Source organism: Ammospiza caudacuta, chromosome 5 (genome assembly GCF_027887145.1).
Source record: "Ammospiza caudacuta isolate bAmmCau1 chromosome 5, bAmmCau1.pri, whole genome shotgun sequence".
NCBI classification, from domain to species: Eukaryota; Metazoa; Chordata; class Aves; order Passeriformes; family Passerellidae; genus Ammospiza; species Ammospiza caudacuta.
Window position 1 is genome coordinate 40,757,533 of NC_080597.1, and position 10,504 is coordinate 40,768,036.

Consider the following 10,504-nt stretch of genomic DNA (forward strand, 5'->3'; position numbering starts at 1 on the left):
TACCCTCCTGCCATTCTTTTACAGACAAATCTGGGCTCTTCTGAAGCCGTGCCTGCCAGATTAGGCCTGCAGCACTGATTTCCAAGCAGACATATGTTAAGTGTTGACAGGCAGGATGCAAAGCCCCTATCACTCTGAATAGGCCTTTGGCACCATGAACACTTTGGATCAACGTCATCGTCTAGTGGATAAGTGGGGCAGGAGAACCTATTTGTTTTTAAATATTGAATTACCACAGCTTAAAGCCCCATGAGTCTCCAAAACATTCTCCAGAATCAGCTTGGGCAGCCAGCATTCCAAGAGTAGCTTTGTGTTTCGTCTCTGTGGCCTCTTTCTCTCAGCTGTTCATTTGCCCAGGCTGTGCTAAGTCACCGTGGGGACCGGAGCAGCCGGGAGTGCACCGAGCCCTGGAGCCCTGGCCCCTGCCATTTGTGTCACATCAGGTGTGGGTGCTAGTGCCACACAATGTGTGGGCATTGCACAGAGTGGGAGTGCCAAGATGCTGCCTTCCAGGTGCTGCCAGGTGCCCTGGAAGCAGCCTGCACCTGATCCATTTGGGCGCACTCTTGAGTGTGACCAGACACAGGCCTGGGATCCAGGCAGGCTGGTGGGATCTGGGCATTGCTCAGCAGTGCTTGAGCAGCTTCCCCCCCACCCAAGTAATTTTCCTTGGCATCTCAAGCACAACTAGCAAAAGGTAAAACAAATGGAAAACCCTAGTCCTGAAATATTCCTGAAGGCCAGGATATTAGCACACTACTCATTTTATATAAAACCTTAAGGTGGCTTGCAATAAATTCCCACAAACCAGCACAGAGCAAAAGCCCCTCACTATGCTCGCTCATCTTCACAGGTGTTTCCTTCCTGCCCATGGGTACACGGGTGTCCTTGGGAAGTAAAACATGTTCTGTGCTTCTCTGGGAAAGCAAGGCAGCAAGCTATTCATGAAAAAGAAAAAGCACTTCAAAGTCCCATGGAAACACTTGGTTGCACGTCAGTGGCCATTGTTGCTGTCCCCTGTGCTGGCCAGCCATGCTCTGGCCTGGATGCTGTGCAGCTGCTCCAGGTTCCTGGAGCTGTACAGCTGGAAGGCTGGGTGCTGTGCAGCTGCTCCAGGTTCCTGGAGCTGTACAGCTGGAAGGCTGGGTGCCGTGCAGCTGCTCCAGGTTCCTGGAGCTGTACAGCTGGAAGGCTGGATGCTGCCACAGCTGCCCATCACTGCCAGCCTGGCTGGCTCTCCCCATGGCTGGGGCATGTGCCCTGCAGAAGAGCTCTCCTGAGTACTGCAACGCTGTACTTGTCTCTGCACTACTTATTTCTGCCTAGATGAACTAAGAATTTCTATTTCTTTATAAAACAGACATCCTCCAGATGATTTCCAGTGAGGTGGAGCCCACTCTGCCTGCAGCCAGGCTTACACAGACATCTGAGTCATTCCTGATTAATCCAATACCTTGAGTCTCCAGGGGAAAATTTGGGTCCCTCAGGAATGTGTGGAAAGTTCCAGAAGTGGAACACTGGAGTATTAGATAAATACAATCTATTGAAAGGCAAAATATGTGTTAATTCAATTAAGTGTTTGGGATTTTCCTTCCACTTTTTCAAAATTTCCCTTTTTGTTTACACAAATGGATCGTGTGGCCAATAGATGCACAATGAAAGGAAGAAGGATTTCCTACACTCAGAGATACTTTTATACAGACATGGTGCCTACACTTTGAAACAAGAAAAGAAGGAAACTAACACTCAGCATGTGCTTGCAACTTCAAACAAGTGGGTATCTGCATGAAACAAAAGGTAAATGTGTGTTTGGACATCTGAACAGGAAAGCCAGCATCTTTTATGAGCAGCAACACCGTTATTTCATAGAATCAGCTCTTGAGGCTTGGGATGTGTTTTGTCTCTGTGGTGCCCCTTTCTGTTTCTGTCCATACACTGGCAATAAATACTTTTCCTAAAGTATGACACAACTAGTGTGTCCAGAAAAATTCCCGGTGAGTGTGATAAATGGAAGGGGAGATATTACTGCATTCCTTCTATTGGGAGAAGAAATACAGTGCCATCCTTCAGAACTACTTGGAGATGGTGCTGAGAAATAACATGATTGCATCAGCTCAGGTCCAAGAGAAGTCCACATAAGCTGCTGGTAAAGAAACCATTAGCAGGGGGCAATCTAACCCTAAGGAAAGCTAAATGTCATTATCCTCAACACACTTAGTGTGCAAAATGCTGTACGGAAGGATGTTACCCCAGCCATCTCACAGCCTTCTGAAAGAGCCCAGCTGAAGGGGCACAGGTCAGGGAAGGGGCTGAAGGGGCACAGCCCATCAGCTCATGTTTGTGTTGAGGAGCACACCTGGTGCAGGCAGCTCGCTGCTGGGGGAGATGCACATTGAGGTACAGGTGGAGCTTTGGTGGGAGTCCAAGACAAGAGGCCAGGAACTGCCAACCCTTTGGATAACAAAGTGCACAAAGACCAGAAGCATCAGCCAGGTGGATGGACACTGAGGGAGGGAGCAGGAGAGGAGGTCTCAGGAGCAGAGCACAAGTAGACTATGAGGGTATGAAAGCCATGGGGTTCCTTGGTTGGGAGATCTCTCTTCAGAGACACCAGCTTAGGCTGTTTCTCTGTTACTGCACTGTGAACAAATGGTTTTATGGAACGAGACACCTGAGATGCTTCTGGGGAAAACCTGGGGTTGAACCAGTCAGGAAACCTGGTCTGAGTGTAAATGGAGTTTGCAGGGAGTCAGGCAGAGCACCTGTGGGCTCCCTGGAGCTGTGAAAGGGCTTCAGTCCCAGCAGTGAAAGTCTGGTAGGAGTGTGATGGGCAGAGAGCCATGCGAATGGTCAGGCTGGGAAATTTCCTGGACACTTGCATGCCCAGTGGGATTGGATCATCCAGAGACTGAAAGAAGACAAAAGAAAGAGGTGGAGAGGCAAGAAGATAAGTGCTACTAGATCTCTTTGGCAGGTCTTCCTCCACCTATTTATGGCTCCGAGTCTCAAACAGCTAGCAACAGAGTCACTGTAGGTACAAAGAAGCTCATGGAAATCTTGCAAGTCTGTTCTCAAGACATGCAGACCAATGCAACAAACCATACTGCTCTCACAGCCTGTCTGATGCCTCCAAGAAGGAAAGAGAGGGAAGAAGGTGGAGGGGGGACAGCTGCAGCATGTTGACAGTGCTAGGTTTCTGTGCATGCTCATCTGTGGAACTATTATTCAAGTTCTGATCTTACCTTTAGCTAATTTCTTGCCCATCTGTCCACAGCAGAGTCACTGAGGTTACTGGCTCCTTTGTTTCCTCTGTAGCACCCTCTAAATGGAATAGAGTAAATCAGCAGTGAGTCAGCCCCAGGCTGGCTCACAGCATCAAATCATACAACCAACAGAATTAACCACAACCTGTAATCTTTCCATAGAAAAATAACTAGATCCCGAGTTTCATACCAAAATGAAAGTTTTGGAGTGCCTCCCTGAGTCACCCAAGGCTTCCTGAGCATCCAGTGAGAGACAGTCTGAAAGAGTAATTCAGGTTTTAAGATGAATAAATGACATTCCAGGTACCTTGACTACAAGAATAAGAGAACTTAAAGCATTTAGACTCTTAATTTAGATGTCTCATTAACTGCCTATGATATGATGGGATGAATTTGGGCCAAAGGTGTTCATGCCACTGCAACAACAGGACTCTTGAGAAGGTTTCTGTCCTGTTTTTATTTGGGTAAAGTCCAGCTCATCATTCTCCCACGAGCTTTGATCTCATCTCAGTGGCTGTGCTCAAGTCACTAATCCCCAAAGCACAAAGCATTCCATTTTCAATTTAGAAAGAGAGTGGGTGTATAAATGACTATACCAAAATGGGTTTTGGGTAACCAGAGCAAGATGGAGAAAATAATTTCCAAACGCTGTTCTCAGCAAGGAATGTGCTCCATTATCCTCTCCCATGATTCAGAGGAGAACATTAGAGTTTATGCTGCTGCTGTAAAGGCTGTGTGTTTAACAGGACATACTGTTCTCTTGTCTGAGGACGCCTGGAATACACTAAGTGCACTTTAAGAAATCATTCTTTTTATTAACTGTAATTATACGGGCCAGTAATGAAAACTAGAAGGAACTATCCCGAGTCCCTCCCAGCTATCAAGACTCATAACAACCAACATCAATTAGCTAAGCTATAAAGCAAACAGTTTTAAGACAACCAGAAATATCCACGGTAGGAGTGTAACTGGCCCAACTCCCAACTTTCACACAACACATTCATATTCTTCTGTCTACCTTATGATTTCATGGTAACTGTTCTTGCCTGGGGAGGGAGATGACTCTATGTGGAAAATTGAAGTACTGTCTAAATTTCACACTAGATGTATACTACAGAGTGGAGTCTTTCATACATATTTGCTGAGAAAAAAAAACATTTAAAGACTAAGCTGTTGTTGATATTGAAGCTATAGGATCATGGATATGTGGGTTAGAATATATCTTTATATGCCATCTACCCCAATCTTGTTCTCAAAGCAGGAGTGTCGCCATCCCAAGACTCTTCCTGATGGAAATCTACATTAGGTTTTTTCTTATTTGCAGGCAACATAGTGGTTGACTTATCTGCAATGAGAGTGCCTTCTCAGCATCCATCCCCCATGAACACCCAGGACTTTCTGAGCATGACTGCCACTAGCCAGTCACTTCCCAGCCTGTGCTGATACATGGGGTTATTCTGCAACAGGTGCAAAACTTTGCAATTCTCCTTATTAAATTATTTGAGCTGTTTAGGTTGGACTGGTTCTTATGTTTAGCAAGTGTGTTTTAGATTGAAGCTCTGCCACTCATCTCATCAAATGTTAATTTTAATTAAATATCTTGTATAAATTCACTGATGGTTCATTCTGTGAAATCATTCAGGCTGCTGATAGAAATGTTAGCAACATCTTCAGTACTCCTCTCATAAGTGACAACTGATCAGATGTAAGCCACCCTTTGAGTCCAGAGGTTCACTGCTCCTCAGTCCACCAAGCATTTTGTTTCTCCAGCCCATATTTCTTCAGCTTTCACATGAGAATGCAGTGGGTGATGGATGGCACCAATATCATTAATAAAGTCATAGTGTATTGCCTACATGGCTCTCCTTCTCCACACAGTCACACTGTTGTAGAAGGCAATCCATGTCAACTATTTCTGAGTACCCTCTTGCCCATCTCATGTCTGTAAATGGATTCCAAGAAGACATATCCCATAATCTTTTCAGGAACAAAAGTGAAGTTGGCTGGCCAAAATACTTGCTGCTTTTTCTTTTCTCTTTTCCCTTTTCTTTTCTTTTCTTTTCTTTTCTTTTCTTTTCTTTTCATGTGTGAGAGAGAGATTCTCAAAGAAAAGTCTGTCAGGACTTACCCTCTGCCCTATCATCCTACTCCTTCACAAAAGCATATGCTTTAGACAGAAAGTTTTCAGTTTCAGAAAAATGGCAGAAGGCTTTGGCTGTGCTCCTTTCTACTCAAATAGTTACATTTTCATTGAGAATAATTTTTTTTCCCTGCTTGTATCCTGCACCTCAGACTGGGAAAATCACAATCCCATTACCCTTGCAAGAAGGGTCTCCTTAACAGCTTTTTGGATCTTCCTGTTTCTTAAATCACTCCCAGCACCTTCAACAGTGCTGTGTTTGTTGGCCTCTTTCCTTATCTTATACACACACAGAGTTTCTTTAACTCCTTTCAAATGGGCTTTTGAGGTTTTGTTTAACACTTTGGATATCGAGTTATCCATTAATACTCTTTGCTGAGGCAAAGCACTCAATGGTTATACTTAGCGCTGTTTCTCCAGCCTCCCTCCCTAACCAGGATGTTTATTTTCCATAATGCTCTTACAAGTTTAATCTCCTCACTGGAATTTGCATTTGTCTAGTGAACACAAATTCCCTCCCACTGGCACCTGCTAGCCTCTAACAAGGTAAGCTGTTCTTACAGGGTGTCAGGCACCCCAGCAACAAACAAAATCTCTCCTTCCCAAGATCCCTTCAGCTTTTGCAATATGCTGGCTCTGGAAACATATTGATGGGGGTGCTTTTTGAAGTGCCTTGTGGGTGTTCAGTTTGAAGAAGCACCAGCTATCTTAGCCTGCTTCAGCCAGCTGGCTGTGACTCTTGCCAAGTGCACAAATCTTGGCTGTTTACCAAGATTTACCTTTCTTAGCAGAATTTTTGTGAGGACTTACCAATAATGAGGTTTAGTCCTGATTTGAGCTCTCAGTAGACCAGACGTCAGTACAGGCCCATCCATGCATTCCCCAGCGCACAGGAAGAACCAGCTCCTTCTGCACCCAAAGCTTGTCCCTGTTGGAAGGTGCAACCTGCTGCACCAGTGGTGGGAACCACTGGTTTGTGGGGCTGTGCTCAGGACAGCAGCAGCAGCCACCATCCCCTGGCACGTGTGCTGTGCCCAGTTCAGAGACAATAACTCCTCTTCCAAGGCCTCAGATCCGCAGCTTCACAGGAGGCACTAGTTCAACTCCTCAAGTGGATGCCAAGCTCTGGAAAGGGAATCTGTGGCTCTTATACTTTGTATACACTGTGCTGGCAAGAGCACTTGTGTTAGCATGGCTGCATCCTCACTACGGCTGCTGCTGGCACTGATCTTCTGTATTAAAACACATGCCTCTACCCCAGCCAACATTCCTGCTGCAGCCAACATTTCTAGGGTAAGCCTAGCTGGAGCTCCCAGCCAGCTGCAATTGCATACAACCAGCAGTGTCTGTCTGCTCTTTGGTGAAAGCTTTGTCCTGGAGCACAACGTTCTAGAAATGGCTCAGCAGTAATGCTTAACCAGGCATGGGAATGCTTCTGAGTTTTTCCATCTTTCAGCCCATAGAAATGATCTTGGAATAATGGTAGATTTACACTCATTACATCACTATGAGGATTGCTTTCTCACTGGAAATCTTTCCTGGACCTCAGAGAGAATGGAAAGTTTGGAGGGGAGGTGTTTTCAAAGCAAAACCATTCCAAAATACCTACCTCCAGCCAAACAATAGATGTTTGGCACCATCTGTCACAGTCTAACCAGCTTCCAGCTGCATCTGAGCATGCTTACAGGAAAGAGCCATGATGAGAGAGAGCTACTGCCACATATAGCTAAGGAAAATGAAACACAGCTAAAAGCTCTGCTTCTCACCTCCCACTGATTCTCCCACGATAAATTCTTCCAGAAAATTAATTAAGCTTCTTTGTGTTTTGAATTCTATATTTGGTTGAATTTCTTTGCACTTGACATATTGTCTAAGTGCCACAGGGAAGAAAAGCCTTATAAGTTGTTGCATGTTATGTTGCAGAAACCATTTCTTCCCAAGGCAGTAAAATTGCACTCACTCAAGCTTAATCAGGCTATCTCCTAGGGCTGGCCCTAACAGAAAACCTTCCTGAGGCTAAGCAAATGTTCCAAAGAGATTAAATATGTGCTTCAGTGATGGTTATAGACAGTCAGTGTGAACAAGTCCAGCACCCTGAAGCTCAAGGACACCCCTCTGAGAGGTGCCCACTTCAGAGGACAAGGGCAAACAGATCAATCCAACAACAGCAACCCCCAGCACAGTCAAGCAGGGGTAAAAAAGATTGGGAACTACACATCCTAGAAGGTCTACAGCTGCTCCATTCGTGCTGGGCTCAAGGCAGGTCTCCTCCAAGTGAAGATGGTAATTTTTTGGTGTCCAGGCTTTCCCAGTGCCAGAGAGCTCAGCCTAAGCTGTGGTTTGTGGCTGCTTTGTGTCACTGCCAAAGGGCCACCACAAAGCTCACAGGTGCCAGGACAAACTGTTGTACAAGTCCATAGGAAGGAAAACTTTGTGGTGAAGAGGAGGCACAGGTGTTGAGTGGCAGTGATGTCCAGGGAAAATGGAAGGGAACTAATTCATTCATCATTTTAAAACAATAAATTCCCTAAGGGGGAATTTACACCCCCAGGATTTTCTCCGCTTTTTCTTTTTATATAGTCTCTTAGTCCCTGCCCAGTGATAGTGGGCATAACACCATTCACCTAATTCTGCCTAAGATTTAGCTTTCTTCCACAAAAACTGGGCTTGGGGACCACTGTACATGGAGCAGAGATGGCAGTAGTGCCTTCTGAAAAGGCAAACAGACCTAAAACCACAATAAGCTGCTACAGTAGTGACCAGCTTTTCAGCTGGCTGTCTTCCAGAGAGGGATTTACAGTCCTTGACCATGCCAGCATTGGAGGTTAAGAGGCAGAAACCTGACCTAGCCAAAAGGAAATGCTTAAAGGAAGGGCGTAATATAACCTAACCCTCTTAACCTCATCCTGGGCTTGGATGTTTTCCTGCAAACTCCTGGAGCTGGACTTCCAGCCCAAGCCCCTCCTGGCCTGCTGTCTGGCCAGGAGTGTGTACCCTTCTGTCAGACACACTGCTTGTTGTGCACTGGGGATGTTACCTCCTCTCTCCAAACCATTACCAAGTAACTCATGCATTCAGCTATAGCCTCTTTTGCATTTCTTCTGCACCTACTGCTCACACTTGATACTTTGCTCTCCTGTCCTTGGCAGCACTCTGGTGATGCAGTTTTGGGAGGAGCAGCTCTGTGCTTGGGGCAGTACCTCAGAGGACACACGTCAGGGCAGGGACACTCCTGCAGCTGGTGAATAGATGAAAAAAGTACGAAGGAACTAGCAGTTGAAAGAAAACCTTATGCACAGATCCACCATCCAGCAGTGCCTCACCACAGGACCTGGAAGGGGCTGGGTGTGAGGGCTGGCAGAAACAAAGGAATCTGAGGCTTGGGAGGTGTCTGGCTTAAACTGAGTTAGGAGAACGGGGAGGAAGGTGCTTTCCTCTTTGCTTAATCATCTTCATTTCCTCAAAGTCCAAAGTGATAATAAAACATATATGTTAATGTGCTGAAAGGTAAGTTAATTTCAAAGTCAAGGTTATTTTGCCAGTGTCACATTGAAAACAGCCCTTGGACTTGAGATAGATTTGAAAAACAGTTACAATGACTCTATTCCTCCAAAAAGCCTTTTACCCCTTTTACCCCTTTTACCTACTTCTCCTTTCAGTTTCTGAGTCTATATCATTCCTCTTGAAATGAATAGTTCACTTTCTTTGATACTGCTTGCTGCCTCAACAGCTTGAGGCACACAGTTGGGAGTCAGCTCTGCATACATAAACACATGCTCAGTAGCAGGTCTTTACCTAGTCTTTATTTTTTTAAGGAAAAAGCTGTCGGACAGATCAAACCCCATCACTTCCAATGGACACCTTTACAAGTTAAAGCTTGCTCCCTTTTACATGCTCACTCCTCCCACACCCTCACCTGTAGCAGAGCACTGGAGGTGCAGCCCACCTCCCCAGCTGGGGAGGTTTTCCAGTGTGTGCAAAGAAAAGGATCACCACATGCAGCAATGCTTCATTTCATGCAGAAAATGGGGAAATGGTTGTGCAAACCACTATACATATGGAAACTATCATACCCAAACCTTGGCTAGCTTCACTGGAATTCTGAAAGTCTTGTCACCTCTCCAAGGACTATTTTCCTATACTATTTCAGCCTTTACTTGCTCCCACCCATTTTGACACCAAAGCTGTTCAAAACAATCTATCACTTTTTTCCTTTTTCCTTCAGATGATGGGAGATTTTCCTGCCTACAAGAATAGCTGCTCTTTGTTAACTACACATCTAAATAAAATTAATCTGGGGTAAAAACCTGGTCTGGAAAGCTTAAGCTCAGAGGCCCAATTTTTCAGTGGGTAATTATAATCTGAAACTACAGCTGTTAAACAGGAATGAATATACATCCCAATTAAGAATGAGGAGATGAAGCACTCTTTTCCAGGAGGAGCACAGATACCTATCCCAGCAACAGCTCTGGCAGTTCTCAGTTGGTACATCTTAAGGACTTTTATTGCCTTTCCTTTCTATTGTTCAACAACTCCTCCCTCTTCAGCATACTTAGCATATCTGAAGCAGAAAATAAATTTTTCCTCTATACAGATAGAGCCTATGATGGGGATACTGAGATGTGAGCCCTCAAACGTATTTTGGCTCCTAATTTCAAGGAGATTCAACAACTCAAATGCGTGTGAAGGTTTGGGATTAGTTAACCTTCAAAACCTGTGTACCCACTGCATGGCCTCAAATCACAATGGGTTTCCTGAGCTCTGGGCTTGTGTTTTGCTCTGTTACAACTGTTCCTGAGTTCAGAATACTTTCTTGCTCAGTAAGGGAGTGGGACCAGTGCACACATGACATGGACAGACAGGCACAAAGAACTCCTCCACTGCAGGTTTCTGTCTTTGACACTTTGACTACAACCCTGCATCAACTGCTCATGCAGCTTTGCCTGGGAAACAGGGGCAATCACATAAACACACACCCTGCCTTTGCCCTGCTGCTGGGGTGCTGCTGCTCTCGCCTGATCATAACCTCACATCACAAATAAAATTTGGCATTGACTCCTGAACCCTTCTTCTTTTTCCTCGTGAGTCCGAAGAGCAGAGG